This window comes from Gossypium arboreum, chromosome 6, assembly GCF_025698485.1.
Source record: "Gossypium arboreum isolate Shixiya-1 chromosome 6, ASM2569848v2, whole genome shotgun sequence".
NCBI lineage: Eukaryota > Viridiplantae > Streptophyta > Magnoliopsida > Malvales > Malvaceae > Gossypium > Gossypium arboreum.
In genome coordinates this window covers 77,710,941-77,729,364 of record NC_069075.1, presented here as the reverse complement: position 1 = coordinate 77,729,364, position 18,424 = coordinate 77,710,941, and positions in this window count along the sequence as shown.

The following is an 18,424-nucleotide window of genomic DNA, read 5'->3' as shown; positions in this document are numbered from 1 at the left end:
TATCTCATACATATTTCACATTAGCCATTCGGCCTTATCACACATATGCATGTTCACATTCATTACATTGGCCATTCGGCCTTAACACATATATGCATGTTCACATTCATCACTTTGGCCATTCGGCCTTATCCACATATGCATATTCACATTCATCACATTGGCCATTCGGCCTTAACACATATATGCATGTTCACATTCATCACATTGGCCATTCGGCCTTATCACACATATGCATATTCACATTCATCACATTGGCCATTCGGCCTTAACACATATATGCATGTTCACATTCATCACATTGGTCGTTCGGCCTTATCTCATATATACACATAAAATCCTAAATCAAAATATAAATTTTCATGTATTCACATCACAATTATCCAAATATACTTCACATACCACATATACTATCATGTATACACTTTGTCTTGGCCGAATCTACATCAATCATTTTCCAATGAATAATTCAATTTCACGCCATACTATCATTTCATATTCGAATACTCATAAACTTACAATTTCACAAATTTTAATATCAAAGATCCATCTAACACTCATATATCATTTTACAATATCACGATTTAGAATTTCACGTATGGGTTTAATCAATAGCTTATGAGCAACTAAAACAAGTTTTATCCATGTTTGCAACAGAATCACATATTCACTACGAGCTGTTTTCCTGAGCAATGGTCACTAAATTATCTATAACTGGAGCTACAAAACTCCAAATCACTTGCCATTAATTTTCCCTGAATATAGACTCGTATATCTTCCATCCATAATGTAACACCCCATACCCGATACCGTTGCCGGAGTCAAACACGAGGTGTTAACGGACTTAATTCATTAATTAAACAGCTCATACAATTCATTTTAAAATTTCTAGACAAGCTGGCTAACTGCATCACAGTCGCTTTAAAATCATATCTCGAGTTACGAAACTCGAAATCCAATTCCGTAAATTTTTCCTGAAACTAGACTCATATATATATCTACTAATTTTTTCTAGAATTTTGGTTGGGCCAATTAGTACAGTTTATTAGTTAAAGTCTCCCTGTTTCAGGGTTCAACTACTCTGACCTCTGTGTATTACGAATCAGATATCTCCTGTACAGAGCTTCAATGACTATGCCGTTTATCTCTAATAAAACTAGACTCAATAAGGAATCTGTAAATATAAAGCATGACTTCTAATTATCTTTGTAAAATTTATGGTGAATTTCCAAAGTCAGAACAGGTGATCCAGAAATCGCTCTGGCCCTGTTTCACAAAAATTTAAACATCTCATAAAATTTAGCTCATATACCTGTTTTGCTTATTCCATATGAAAATAGACTCATCAAGCTTCGATTCCATAACTTATTCATTATTTAATTCCATTTCTACTATTTTTAGTGATTTTTCAAACTCACGTCACTGCTGTTGTCTGAATCTATTTTATGGTAAATTTTACCTATTTCATGGTTTCCATGGATTAGCTAGCAATTTGACATACATAATACCAAATATGATCATGATTAGCCATTCCAATGGCTAATCATTACCAAGCATTTCTATTTCCATACCACTCAATAACCATATCATAAGACCATACATATAAAATGATTATAATGCTATACATGCCATACTCAAAATATACAAGCCATTATGCCAAGATGGTATATGTATAGTGTGAGCGTGCCTCCGACCGTTTCCGATTTCCGAGCTGGCTTGTCAACACTACAAGGAATGAAAAGGAGGGAGTAAGCATAAATGCTTAGTAAGCTCACATGCAAATAGCAAGTAACATAACCATATAAGCAAACATAAAACATCATTTGCATAATCATCACCAAGACATTCATATCACCTTTTCATTTATCATCTTACCATATTGTTGTTATATCGAGTTTTCAACCCGAGGGTTAAGTACATACCTGTTCAAAGTATCCATTTCACAACACTTACCAATACGTCCCTTTCATCTTGAGTATTCCTCCATTTGAGTAGAACTTTACCCGTTGAACACATCGAATATAATTCGGATACATGGAAAGTTTGCACATAAGTGCCACATATGTAGCCAAGCTACCATGTAACCCGCCCATAAGTGAACTCGGACTCAACTCAACGAGCTCGGGCGTTCGCATCCATAAGTGAACTCGGACTCAACTCAACGAGTTCGGATGCCTAGTTACATCTCACGAACTCGGACTCAACTCAACGAGTTCGGACGTCGCATCCATAAGTGAACTCGGACTCAACTCAACGAGTTCGGATGCTCAACCATCCTAGTGACATGTCACTTGTATCCTAATCTATTCCTAAGGTTCAAACGGGCTTTTCCTCGAACACTTATCCTTGTCGTCTTCCGTAGAATGCCGAAATCAATACTCGATAACAATTATATTTAACAAGTAGTTCACATAATTTACATATTATTTGAAATTAACCACAAAGCATACATTTCATAATAAAATTCAGCATAACATATAATTAACATCAATAACTTAAAATAACCATTATGCTACATTATTTACACATGAACTTACCTCGATGCGAAAATGGCTATTTTACCATTTCGTCCACAACTTGGTATTTTCCCCATTTTAGCCCAATTTCAGTTTTCCTTGCTCTATCATTTAAAATATAGTCTAATTAGGACTCACATTATTCAAATTGACCCAAAATCATATTTTGGAAAAATTACAATTTTGCCCCTAAACTTTTGCATATTTACACTTTTGCCCCAAAGCTCGTAAATTAAAATTCAGCCTATTTTCTTATGTTTTATGACATGCTGATCATTTTTCCCTTCTATGGCAACATCAAATTCTCACTCTAACATGTACTTATGACTATTAGGTATTTTTACCGATTAAGCCCTTTTGCTCGTTTTCACTTAAAACCGAGTAGCACAAGTTGTCTAACATAATTTAAAACTTCATATTCTATCATAAAACACCAAAATACACAAATTTCACCTATTGGTATTTTTCCAAATATAAACCCTAGGTTAAATTATTGCTAGCATAAGCTAAATCGAGCTACCGGGACTCCAAAACGTAAAAATCATTAAAAACGAGGCTAGAACGGACTTACAATCGAGCTTGGAAGCTTGAAAACCCTAGCCATGGTTTCTCCTTGCTATATTCGGCCATGGGGTTGAAGATGAGCAAAATTGGCTTTAATTTTGTATTTTAATTCATTTTACCCTAAATGACCAAAATGCCCTTACTACTAAACTTTCCAAAATTCCATCCATGTCCAATTTTTGTCCATAGACTTAGAAATTGGTAAAATTACTCTTTAAGGACCTCTAATTAATAATCTAATTCAATTTTATTCAAAATACTTCTAGAACACAAGTTTTGCAATTTATTCAATTTAGTCCCAAATTTCAAATTAAGCACTTTATGCATAAAATTTCTTCACGAAATTTTCACACAATCATGCAATCATATCATAGACCTTAAAATAATCATAAAATAATTATTTCTATCTCGGATTTTGTGGTCACGAAACCACTATTCCGACTAGGCCCAAAATCGAGGATATTACAACTCTCCCCTTCGTGGATTTTCGTCCCAGAAAATCTTACCGTAAAAGTGGTCTTCACATTTAATCTCATATTTGGTGTCAAGAACTTGCACTTAGACTGTACCTCCAATACATCTCTTCAATTTCTCATATGATCTAAAAGCTTACAGTCTCAACTCTCAACTGTTCTTAAATTTTCAACCCTTCTCAATTTCCCATGATATCATGACATAAAACCCGGATCTCAACTTGATTTAATGGAGACCGGAATTCCAAGAAATCAAAAATCAAAGAGACACGAAATTCCATGAATCGATGAGTAGGAATTCATTCAATACAGATGTGATTTATAGATCTCGCCAAACATTTAACAATAGGATACATCACATTTTCTCTTTCCGCCATAGAAATAATTCTGATATGGCCTCAAGAATAATCCTTCTCATTTCCATCCCAATATCAACATTGACAAGGATAATTTTGATAGATCCCAATGCTCGGCTTTAACCCCTTTAACAACTCCGATTTTATGTAACATCGGATGCTCTAAACTATCACATTACCTCACTGTCTTGAAACACATCACAATTCATACAACAATACATTACTGAAAGTCAGGAAGTCATTGCTCAATGTAGACTAGTCTAGTTCAGACGCTTCGGTTACCAATATTCTCATCTATCCGAACTCTGTCAACATGTAATAAACTTTTCAGCTTTCACAAGATGGAAACCTTATCATTCGTAGTGACTTAAACTAATATTCAACTCTTTCTATTAAATATAGACTTCTCGTTCAAACTATTTACTCTTTGATCTGTACAAAATGAAATTCTATTATCAAACTTGGGAAAAATAATCCTGACATAATTGTCACATGAAATCTTTCAAATAAATAATTTACCATACCGACTAAAACTCGCGCTTTTATCACCTATGCCTTTCTCGATGTCAAATCCTTACGTAAATTAGAAAAATCCCAATACTAAAATCACCACATTACCAAGATCAAATTAGAAGTATAGTCATATTTGACATGATTATCACGAGTGAAGAACGTACTTGAACATGAGTCGTAATTGACAAATTATGGAACAAAGATAACAAGAAAACCGAATAAAGAAATCCAAGATAGAGAAACCGGAATAAAGAAATCCGAATAAAGAGATCCGGGATAAAGAAACCCAAGATACGATACTATGCCGAGAATCGAAAACCAAATTCATAGAGAAAATACGAATACCACGATAATTCTTCAAAGAAAGAAAGTCCAAAAGAAAACATTATTTAATCCCATTGAAATCAAATATAACAAGATCAATATATCTTCCCATACATATATATCGATGAAGCATCAAGTAGAAGAAACAGAATCATAATATCATATGAATTCTCTCATCAATTCTTATCGATTTAAATGAAATAGAATACCCGATGAAATAGAGCAATATAAATTATAAACCAATCGGACTACCAATGCTTTCATCCAACACCTAATTAGAAGACATTCCCATATAACAAGAATTTCTTCAAGATCAATAGCCATAGAAATATTTCGAGAACGGGTGAACACATAGAACATCTCAAAGAGATTGCTAAATCTGTCCGGTCATAACTGTCACACTCGGATAATTCACATTTGAAATATCATTTCCCCAACTAGTTCTCGTCACAAATTTTATAATAAACCATTCACTAAAAAGGCCAATTCGAATAAATTTGATTTACACTTTTCTCGATCTTGCACTTGAGTAATTCGATTTACCAAGGAGAATTCCTTTTCTAACTAGGACGATTGCATAACTCCAATAATTTTTACGTCAATCCGATACTTTTCGGCTCGACTTTACTTATCAGCTCATTTTCAATCTCGGATCATACTTATAATTATTCTATCTTTGAACTCTTTGGGTTCTCAACCAAAACTTATTCAATACAAATCTCATGAAATTCCATTATTAGTACCACTTTGGTAAGGGGAGGTTGTAGGACCCCGACTCAACTTTCTTATACATACACATATGACACAACTTCCATCATCATAGTAACATCATCAAAATCATGTCATTCATTCATGTTGGCTTACACCAATTTTCCTATTGTCCCATTTAGACAATATACTTATGCATACATTCTATGTTTTCTAGATAGCTTTACTTATCCATTCAATTAATTAAATTAATTCATGCTCATGACATTATATAAGGCCAAACAAACATAGATATTTGCATCACAATCACAACTTTCATTTCGTGCATCATCATGTACATATCATTACAATCATATAATTCAGTCCAACAATTTAACATAGATAAGTTCATTTCATTATAATCCTTTACCTCATAAAATTATATACCATTAACATTCATCAACATTCGACATCCAATCAAGACAAGGACATTTTCATTCGTATCATAATATTATGACCTTTATTCATACCTCTACTACTTTCTATTTATTCCGTTCATCTTATCAAGTAAGCCACATACACTACATCATATGAGCATTAAGCAAATATGAATATTTATCACAACATGAACTTTCATCTCACATATTATCACGTATGTATCATAAACCTTTATTCATACTTTTCTGAACCGAGACTTATCATAATCATAATTTTACTCAAATACCTTTACTTAACATTGAACATGGTTGGCGCAGCTCGGTTGGAGAGTACCTGTCTAAATAAGACGGTACTTATCTGGCGTCGGAAGACATCACACTATCACAGATCGCTGGCATGTATAGCTAAACTTTTACACATGCTAGGTTAGTCCGAGAACCGACTAAACCTGCTCGATACCACTAAATGTAACACCCCATACCCGATACCGTTTCCGGAGTCAAACACGAGGTGTTAACGGACTTAATTCATTAATTAAACAGCTCATACAATTCATTTTAAAATTTCTAGACAAGCTGGCTAACTGCATCACAGTCGCTTTAAAAATCATATCTCGAGTTACGAAACTCGAAATCCAATTCCGTAAATTTTTCCTGAAACTAGACTCATATATATATCTACTAATTTTTTCTATAATTTTGGTTGGGCCAATTAGTACAGTTTATTAGTTAAAGTCTCCCTGTTTCAGGGTTCAACTACTCTGACCTCTGTGTATTACGAATCAGATATCTCCCTGTACAGAGCTTCAATGACTATGCCGTTTCTGTACATATAAATCATGACTTCTAATTATCTTTGTAAAATTTATGGTGAATTTCCAAAGTCAGAACAGGGGATCCAGAAATCCTCTGGCCCTGTTTCACAAAAATTTAAACATCTCATAAAATATAGCTCATATACCTGTTTTGCTTATTCCATATGAAAATAGACTCATCAAGCTTCGATTCCATAACTTATTCATTGTTTAATTCCATTTCTACTATTTTTAGTGATTTTTCAAACTCACGTCACTGCTGTTGTCTGAATCTATTTTATGGTAAATTTTACCTATTTCATGGTTTCCATGGATTAGCTAGCAATTTGACATACATAATACAAATATGATCATGATTAGCCATTCCAATGGCTAATCATTACCAAGCATTTCTATTTCCATACCACTCAATAACCATATCATAAGACCATACATATAAAATGATTATAATGCTATACATGCCATACTCAAAATATACAAGCCATTATGCCAAGATGGTATACGGATAGTGTGAGCGTGCCTCCGACCGTTTCGATTTCCGAGCTGGCTTGTCAACACTACAAGGAATGAAAAGGAGGAGTAAGCATAAATGCTTAGTAAGCTCACATGCAAATAGCAAGTAACATAACCATATAAGCAAACATAAAACATCATTTGCATAATCATCACCAAGACATTCATATCACCTTTTCATTTATCATCTTACCATATTGTTGTTATATCGAGTTTTCAACCCGAGGGTTAAGTACATACCTGTTCAAAGCATCCATTTCACAACACTTACCAATACGTCCCTTTCATCTTGAGTATTCCTCCATTTGAGTAGAACTTTACCCGTTGAACACATCGGAATATAATTCGGATACATGGAAAGTTTGCACATAAGTGCCACATATGTAGCCAAGCTACCATGTAACCCGCCCATAAGTGAACTCGGACTCAACTCAACGAGTTCGGATGCCTAGTTACATCTCACGAACTCGGACTCAACTCAACGAGTTCGGACGCTCGCATCCATAAGTGAACTCGGACTCAACTCAACGAGTTCGGATGCTCAACCATCCTAGTGACATGTCACTTGTATCCTAATCTATTCCTAAGGTTCAAACGGGCTTTTTCCTCGAACACTTATCCTTGTCGCCTTCCGTAGAATGCCAAATCAATACTCGATAACAATTATATTTAACAAGTAGTTCACATAATTTACATATTATTTGAAATTAACCACAAAGCATACATTTCATAATAAAATTCAGCATAACATATAATTAACATCAATAACTTAAAATAACCATTATGCTACATTATTTACACATGAACTTACCTCGTATGCTAAAATGGCTATTTTACCATTTCGTCCACAACTTGGTATTTTCCCCATTTTAGCCCAATTTCAGTTTTCCTTGCTCTATCATTTAAAATATAGTCTAATTAGGACTCACATTATTCAAATTGACCCAAAATCATATTTTGGAAAAATTACAATTTTGCCCTAAACTTTTGCATATTTACACTTTTGCCCCAAAGCTCGTAAATTAAAATTCAGCCTATTTTCTTATGTTTTATGACATGCTGATCATTTTTCCTTCTATGGCAACATCAAATTCTCACTCTAACATGTACTTATGACTATTAGGTATTTTTACCGATTAAGCCCTTTTGCTCGTTTTCACTTAAAACCGAGTAGCACAAGTTGTCTAACATAATTTAAAACTTCATATTCTATCATAAAACACCAAAATACACAAATTTCACCTATTGGTATTTTTCCAAATATAAACCCTAGGTTAAATTATTGCTAGCATAAGCTAAATCAAGCTAAGGGACTCCAAAACGTAAAAATCATTAAAAACGAGGCTAGAACGGACTTACAATCGAGCTTGGAAGCTTGAAAACCCTAGCCATGGTTTCTCCTTGCTATATTCGGCCATGGGGTTGAAGATGAGCAAAATTGGCTTTTAATTTTGTATTTTAATTCATTTTACCCCTAAATGACCAAAATGCCCTTACTACTAAACTTTCCAAAATTCCATCCATATCCAATTTTGTCCATAGACTTAGAAATTGGTAAAATTACTCTTTAAGGACCTCTAATTAATAATCTAATTCAATTTTATTCAAAATACTTCTAGAACACAAGTTTTGCAATTTATTCAATTTAGTCCCAAATTTCAAATTAAGCACTTTATGCATAAAATTTCTTCACTAAATTTTCACACAATCATGCAATCATATCATAGACCTTAAAATAATCATAAAATAATTATTTCTATCTCGGATTTTATGGTCACGAAACCACTATTCCGACTAGGCCCAAAATCAGGATATTACACATAAAATTTCCAGAATTTTAGGTTTGGCCAATCAATACCAGATTTTTCTTAAAGTTTCCCATGTTTCACTGTTTGACTAGTCTGACCACTCCTCACTACGAATCAACTTTTTCTTTGTACAGAATTCATAATGTGTTCTATTTGATTTCATTTGAAACTAGACTCATTAAGGAGTCTAAGCATATAAATATTATCTTATGCATTTTTTACAAATTATAATGATTTTCCAAAAATGTATCAGAGATTTTTGAGTCATTCGACAATTGTCCCACGTAACTTTAAATATCTCTTTATAGGAAATTTCTTTCCTCCCACGGTCTCTTTTATAAGAAACTAGACTAACTAAGCTTTGATTACATATTTTATTCAGCCTATAATTCCACATTAAAATTTATAGTGATTTTCTAAAATCACGTATCGTTATTCTTGTCCAAAGCAAATTATTACAATTTGCTCTTAAATTTCCAAGTCCAAACACTTATGAACTTACCATTTGAGTTTAAGACATATCATGGCCACATCATATCTTATTAAATCAACTCATTATGTCCTATTATGATTGAATTTACTCAACGTTTAATCACTTAAAACTTACCTCGGAAGTGGTCGACGATTAGATGTCCACGGCTATTCGTTTACTTTCTCTTTTCCCCTATCCGACTTTGATCCTCTTTGCTCTTAAGCAAGGTTCCCAACACCGATTCTACCTATTCAATTTGCTCCTCCCCTTTTCCGCTACAGCCTTCTCCCACCTTTTTAGCCTTCTACTTGAAAATTTTAACTTATAAGCAAACAAATTTCATGGTTTTCCACTACATGCAGCCGGCCTCTCCTCTCTAGCTTCATTTGAAAGAGACAAGGAAGCAAGATAGAAAAATAAAAGTTGAAGTCTTTCTTTCTTCCATTCACGGCAATGGAGGGGGGGCATGGATGAGACAACTTTGTTTTCATCACCCCTCTCTTTTCATTACTTTATTACTAACCTCTTATTTTATTCTTTCTAACATAACACACTAACACAACATGTTTCCAACATGTTTCACCCCATAGCATGGCCGGCCACTAGCTCTAATTTTGGGTAATTTGACATGCAAACCCATCATTTTCATAACATGCATTAATAGGCCACTTTACATTTGCCTAGCACATTTCTAAATTTTCTCACATAAGTCCTATTTAATAAAATTCACTTATAATTAACAAAATTCAAACATGAAATTTTCACACATGCATATATACATATAATAAGCATCAACTATGACGGTTAATTATTTTTATGACTCGATTTTGTGGTCCCGAAACCACTTTTCAACTAGGGTCAAATTAGGGTGTCACAACTCTTCCCCTTTAGGATTTTCATCCCTAAAATTTCTACCGATGCATAGTTTAGGATAACGTCCTCTTATCGAATTATATTCATATAAACATTAGCTCATCGATAGCAATTGTAATTCATTATTGATTTCAGATCGATCTATAAAATCATTTTCTTATCTTAAAACAAATACATAAACATTTCTACAAGTATGCACATATATCTCATTTTCTTGATTTCATAAGCAATAATCACTTAATTTAATTCACAAATGCATTTCAAACACATATTAAGCACATATTAACATGTATAATTCACATCATCAACCCACATATTTGTAACCCACATTTTCATTCATGTATAAGTCAGTAACTCTGACCGAAAGTACACATATACTCAAACATCCCAATAAATATCCTTTATAACTCCATCATATCTCACTATTCAACTTAACCTATTTCCAACAGAAAATCAACTTCCACATACCTGAACATGGAATTCATTTAGCACATTCAATCACCATTAACGATACTCCTATACAATCGATTTGGCATAAAGACTCATATAGTATACCGGCATGAGATTTATTTTAGCACATAACCCATATATCCAAAATTATCAGCATTCATCAAAAATTCTTACAGACTTTCAAATGTCGAACTTAATCGAAATAATTTCTTGATTATGATTAACAAAAAAAATAGGGGTCATTTAGCAATAGCACATATGACTTCATATACCAAGCATTCCATAGACTAAATCCGTAACACATTTATAACATGAATTCATTTCTTAACAACATATCCACCATCTTTTTACGTATTCACTTATTTAGTATACATAACATAATATAATATGAACTCACAAATTTTTACTTTCATTTGATTTTCACAAACCTTCCGCACATACCTGTATCACTTATTCTGATCTTACTTTATTTATCATCTTAAATATACCCGTTGAATCATTCGAAATCATTACGGATACTCATTAAGCACATATAGCTCTTACAATACCATATCCTAGATATGGTCTTACATATTCTCACACATCGAGCCGATGCCATGTCCCAGACATGGTCTTACACACTATCTCAAATCAATGCCTTCGTCCCAGACGAGGTCTTACATGAATTCCACTTCACACACTTAGTGCCCATCGACCGATCTCGCACTCATAGTGCTCGATTAAAGGAATTCGCACACACACAAAGGCCTCTAATCATTCACACACATAGTGCTCTTATTCATTCGTTATTACACATTGAAATGACTTAACCAAGTCTATAAACATCATGTATGTACACTTTTAAACATATCATCTCATTTAAATTTGAATTCAGATAGTAATGAACACTTAAACTTTGCTCAAATTACCAGCACGAAGCCTACTAGGCACGAAGTCCGAATACACGTCACTAGCATGATTGCTCTTGGGACCTAGCCGGATATAACACCAAAGACGAATGCTCTTCGGGTTTAGCACGATATATCACTAGCATGAATGCTCTTGAACTTAGCCCGGATACATCACTAGCACGAATGCTCTTGGGACTTAGCCGGATACATCACTAGCACGAATGCTCTTGGGACTTAGCCCGGATACATCACTAGCACGAATGCTCTTTGGGACTTAGCCGGATACATCACTAGCACGAATGCTCTTCGGGACTTAGCCCGGATACATCACTAGCACGAATGCTCTTCGGGACTTAGCCCGGATACATCACTAGCACAAATTCTCTTCGAGACTTAGCCCGGATACATCACTAGCACGAATGCTCTTCGGGACTTAGCCCGGATACATCACTAGCACGAATGCTCTTTGGGACTTAGCCCGGATATATCACTCTCAATTCTCATGTACATATACACATATAGCAATACACATTAGTATATCATTTACATTACTTGAATACAAACACAACATGCTTATCGACCATTCAATCTTCCAGTTCCATAGCCACATACAAAAATCACATTTATAGTCATAACACTCTTTCAAAATTGCATCCCTTATGCCCTTATAATTTAATCCAAATCGAAATTCAAATACGAGTACATGATACGTACCTGATCAACTTAATAATTTAGGCATATCTAAGTGAAGTTATATCGCAAATTCTCATAGTCGAAGCTTGCTACATTTCGATCGGGATCAAGATTCATTACAATACAAAGAAACACATTTTAATAGTCAAAAATCATCACACTATCATTTTATCACTTTATGGCATGTATAAATAGACTCACGCGTGCTACGTTAGTCCTAGAATCGACTAAACCGTAGCTCGATACCAATAAAATGTAACACCCTATCCCGTAATCGCCGCCGTAATAGGTAAGGGCATTACGGACTTGTAACTCATGTCGAACAAGAAAATTTTGAACTTTTCTTGAAATAAAGATCGTTCATTTAAATAAGTACTAAGCACGCCTGTAAGTAAAATTTAAACTTCACTAAGTAAACATTCAAAAGATGCCATTTTCGCATGGCTTATATACATTAACCAAAAATATTCTTCCGCCACTAGTCTATTCTATACATGCCATAAAATAATTCTAAACATAACAGTAACAAGCGGTGGATAGTGATAGTGTGACTAGTTGCTGACGATCCCCGAGCCTGTAGCTTCGCAATGAGATCTATAAAACAAAGGAAACAGAGTAAACAGAGTAAGCATTACAATGCTTAGTAAGTTTTAAGCAATGTCAATAGATAACAATCAAATTATAACATAGTTGTTCGTATTTTTATTTCACTCTTCCTTCGGGCATACCATCCCTTTACCGAATATGCACATCTCATCATATACAATAGGCAGATAAACTTTCACATAAAAGTGAGCTCATGTGACCTAGATATATTGTATGATTTCACATAACCTCTCACACTGATCCGATGTCACATAATCATAGGAATAGTCTCATAGATTGCTCTCGTATGCATCACATAACTACCTTATGATTTAGTTCAAATCAAGCTCACATATAAACTTGGAGTACATACCTGTTTAACCTTTCGCATTGAATATATTTATAAGCAATTCTTATTACGAAGTCTTATAGCTTTAACCTCTACTCGGATTATCGGTGAGACCTTTAGCTCGCATTTAAATCTCCACACGAAGTTATCGGGTCTTACCCGGACAAAATCTCCACACGTAGTCATCGGGTCTTACCCGGACATAATCTCCACACGTAGTCATTGGGTCTTACCCGAAATATATTTCCAAGTTTCATGTAAATTTAATCACATGTTACAACATTCACATCGACTGTCATATTTGTAATTCATTTGCCTCATCAAATATCTAATAATACACACCTTTCACATTTGGTCGTTCAGCCACAATATACGCACATCGCCTACATATTTCACACTAGCCATTCGGCTTTACCACATATACAGATCCCATACATATTTCACACTAGCCATTCGGCTTTACCACATATACATATCTCATACATATTTCACATTAGCCATTCGGCCTTATCACACATATGATGTTCACATTCATCACATTGGCCATTCGGCCTTAACACATATATGCATGTTCACATTCATCACTTTGGCCATTTGGCCTTATCACACATATGCATATTCACATTCATCACATTGGCCATTCGGCCTTAACACATATATGCATGTTCACATTCATCACATTGGCCATTCGGCCTTATCACACATATGCATGTTCACATTCATCACATTGGCCATTCGGCCTTAACACATATATGCATGTTCACATTCATCACATTGGCCATTCGGCCTTATTACACATATGCATATTCACATTCATCACATTGGCCATTCGGCCTTAACACATATATGCATGTTCACATTCATCACATTGGCCGTTCGGCCTTATCTCATATATACACATAAAATCCTAAATCAAAATATAAATTTTCATGTATTCACATCATAATTATCCAAATATACTTCACATACCACATATACTATCATGTATACACTTTGTCTTGGCCGAATCTACATCAATCATTTTCCAATGAATAATTCAATTTCACGCCATACTATCATTTCATATTCGAATACTCATAAACTTACAATTTCACAAATTTTAATATCAAAGATCCATCTAACACTCATATATCATTTTACAATATCACGATTTAGAATTTCACGTATGGGTTTAATCAATAGCTTATGAGCAACTAAAACAAGTTTTATCCATGTTTGCAATGTAATCACATATTCACTACGAAATGCTTTTCCGAGCAATGGTCACTAAATTATCTATAACTAGAGCTACAAAACTCCAAATCACTTGCCATTAATTTTCCCTGAATATAGACTCGTATATCTTCCATCCGTAAAATTTCCAGAATTCTAGGTTTGGCCAATCAATACCAGATTTTTCTTAAAGTTTCCCCTGTTTCACTGTTTGACTAGTCTGACCACTCCTCACTACGAATCAACTTTTTTTTTGTACAGAATTCATAATGTGTTCTATTTGATTTCATTTGAAACTAGACTCATTAAGGAGTCTAAGCATATAAATATTATCTTATGCATTTTTTAAAATTATAATGATTTTCCAAAAATGTATCAGGGATTTTGAGTCATTCGACCTAATCGTCCCACGTAACTTTAAATATCTCTTTATAGGAAATTTCTTTGCTCCCACGGTCTCTTTTATAAGAAACTAGACTAACTAAGATTTGGTTACATATTTTATTCAGCCTATAATTCCACACAAAAATTTATAGTGATTTTCTAAATTCACGTTATCGTCTTTGTCCAAAGCAAATTATTACAATTTGCTCTTAAATTTCCAAGTCCAAACACTTATGAACTTACCATTTGAGTTTAAGACATATCATGGCCACATCATATCTTATTAAATCAACTCATTATGTCCTATTATGATTGAATTTACTCAACGTTTAATCACTTAAAACTTACCTCGGAAGTGGTCGACGATTAGATGTCCACGGCTATTCGTTTACTTTCTCTTTTCCCCTATCCGACTTTGATCCTCTTTGCTCTTAAGCAAGGTCCCCGACACCGATTCTACCTATTCAATTTGCTCCTCCCCTTTTCCGCTACAGCCTTCTCCAACCTTTTTAGCCTTCTACTTGAAAATTTCAACTTATAAGCAAATAAATTTCATGGTTTTCCATTACATGCAGCCGGCCTCTCCTCTCTAGCTTCATTTGAAAGAGACAAGGAAGCAAGATAGAAAAATAAAAGTTGAAGTCTTTCTTTCTTCCATTCATGGCAATGGAGGGGGGGCATGGATGAGACAACTTTGTTTTTATCACCCCTCTCTTTTCATTACTTTATTACTAACCTCTTATTTTATTCTTTCTAACATAACACACTAACACAACATGTTTCCAACATGTTTCACCCCATAGCATGGCCGGCCACTAGCTCTAATTTTGGGTAATTTGACATGCAAACCCATCATTTTCATAACATGCATTAATAGGCCACTTTACATTTGCCTAGCACATTTCTAAATTTTCTCACATAAGTCCTATTTAATAAAATTCACTTATAATTAACAAAATTCAAACATGATATTTTCACACATGCATATATACATATAATAAGCATCAACTATGACGGTTAATTATTTTTATGACTCGATTTTGTGTTCCCGAAACCACTTTTCGACTAGGGTCAAATTAGGGGTGTCACATGTTGGCTTGGGATAGATCCCACACTTAGTATTAAGCCATGAATGACGGGTAATATTTATTTTGAGTTTATAAAAGTTACATCTACATAGTTGAATGAATGTCTATTGAGGCTAATTTGATTTTGGAAATTATGTTTGTTTTGGTATTGGCTGGTATTTACATGAAAATAGGTATGCAAGGGTGGCAATGAGGTTTGGTAAATAGCCTTATATTACCCATACGAGTGTGTGTCTAGGTCGTGTGTGATACGTGGTTAGCCCTATGGGCATATGGTCCGGCCGTGTGACCCGTGCACGTAAAAATTTCAAGTCAGTATACATGATAATAGACACACGGGCAGAGACACGGCCGTGTGTCTCAGCTGTGTGGAGGACACGGCCTAGTACACTGGCATGTGCCTTGGCTGTGTGACAATTTAGGAATGCTGACGTCAGAAACAGAATACCCAGGTTTTTACACACAGGACATTGACACGGGCGTGTGTCTGGCCATGTGAAAACCTCTGTGGGTGTGAATTAGAATTTAATTCCACACGGACGTGTCCCAGGGTGCTTAGGCCGTGTGAGCCATACGAACAACCAGCACGACCATGTCAAAATGGTCACACGGGTGTGTGCCCTATTTTATGGAAAATTTCTTAAGGTTGGTTTAAGGACCCAGAATGGTTCCGATAGTTTTTAACAGTCGATTTGGGGCTCGTAGGCCCATAATAAGAAGTTTAAAGTAGAAATTGAAAAAGTTTTAATTTGGACCAAGTCTCGGTGACTTGAGACTATTTGTATGCATGAGATAAAGTTAGGTAATGCCTCGTACTCCGACCAAGTGTAGGTTACGAGTGTAGGGTGTTACATTTAGTGGTATCAGAGCTATGGTTTAGTCAGTTCTAGGACTAACCTAGCGAGAGTACGAGTCTAGCTATACATGCCATAATTGTACATTGATAGTGTGATGAATTTTGGTGATTATAAATTATGTTTTTATATAGTAAATGGATCCTGATAGAGCCACGGCGGATGACGTTGAAAGTAATGCTCCGGCTCCTGCTGAAGGGACTGTGTCGATTGAGAGTGAGACCATGACTATGGGCCAAGGCAGAGGGGCTAGAGAAGCCTACGTTCGGATAATGAATGCTTGGTACACGGAGATCGTTCGTACGAACCCGAACACTCCACCTCCCTCGATTCTTTAGTATGCCCTAGTAGCTCCATAAGGCGCAAACATGTTTAGAAGAGAGAAGCCTCTGGTAGACAAGATCCGGAAACAAGGGGCAGAGGAATTTCAGGCTAGCATAGATGATGATCCGGAGAGAGCAGAATTTTGGCTAGAAAATGCCATCAGGGTATTTGATGAATTATCATGCACACCTGAAGAATGCGTGAAGTGTGTGGTGTCACTTTTACGGGATTCGGCATATCAGTGGTGGAATTCTCTCGTGTCCGTGGTACCGAGAGAAAGAGTAACTTGTTAATTTTTCCAAGAAGAGTTCTAAAAAAAGTATATTAGCCAGAGGTTAATGGATCAAAAAAGGAAGGAACTTTTAGAGTTGAAGAAAGATAATAAGACTGTGACAGAGTATGAACGCGAGTTCGTGAAACTCAGCAAATATGCACGGGAATGTGTATCCACTGAAGCTACCATGTGTAAGAGGTTTAAGGATGGACTTAATGAAGACATCTGAGTGTTTGTTAGCATCTTAGAGATAAGAGAATTTGTAGTACTCATCAAGAGAGCATGCAAGGCTGAGGAGCTAGTAAAAGAAAGGAGAAAAGCAACTATTGAGTCACGAGATTCAAAGAAGAGACAGATGGGGAAATCATATCAGTTTTCGTCTAAAAGATCAAAAGAGTTTGCTACCCGATCGAATATTTTGGTGTGGTTTTCAAATAGAAACAAGAACCGACAGAACGCAACTTCTAGAGCCCAGACCGCTTCTGTCGTGAGTGTCGGTAGTGTTCAGCCAAATAGGCCAGAATGCTCATAGTGTGGCAGGTGTCATTTTTGCGAGTGTCGAGGAAACGAGAGGGGTTGCTACAAGTGTGGGTCACTAGACCACTTTATTCGTGATTGCCTTAAGATGAGAGAGAGAAAGCAAGAAGTAAAGGCAAGCAGTGCTCCATTGAGGGGTAGACCACAAAAGAACCCAGAAAGTGAGGCGTCTAGTAGAAGTGCACCCAGAGACGCTGCAGTGAGGTTCGAGGGTAGAGCACCTACAAGGACTTATGCTATTCGAGCTTGAGAAGAGGCAGAGTCTCCCGATGTAATCACGGGTACTTTTTCTATCCATGATATATCTGTTATTGCATTAATTGACCCGAGATCTACCCACTTTTATATTTGTATGGAATTGGTACCTCGTATGAGCATGCTAGTAGAGTCCACTGAGTTTTCGATCAAAGTTTCTAACCCTTTAGGCAAATAT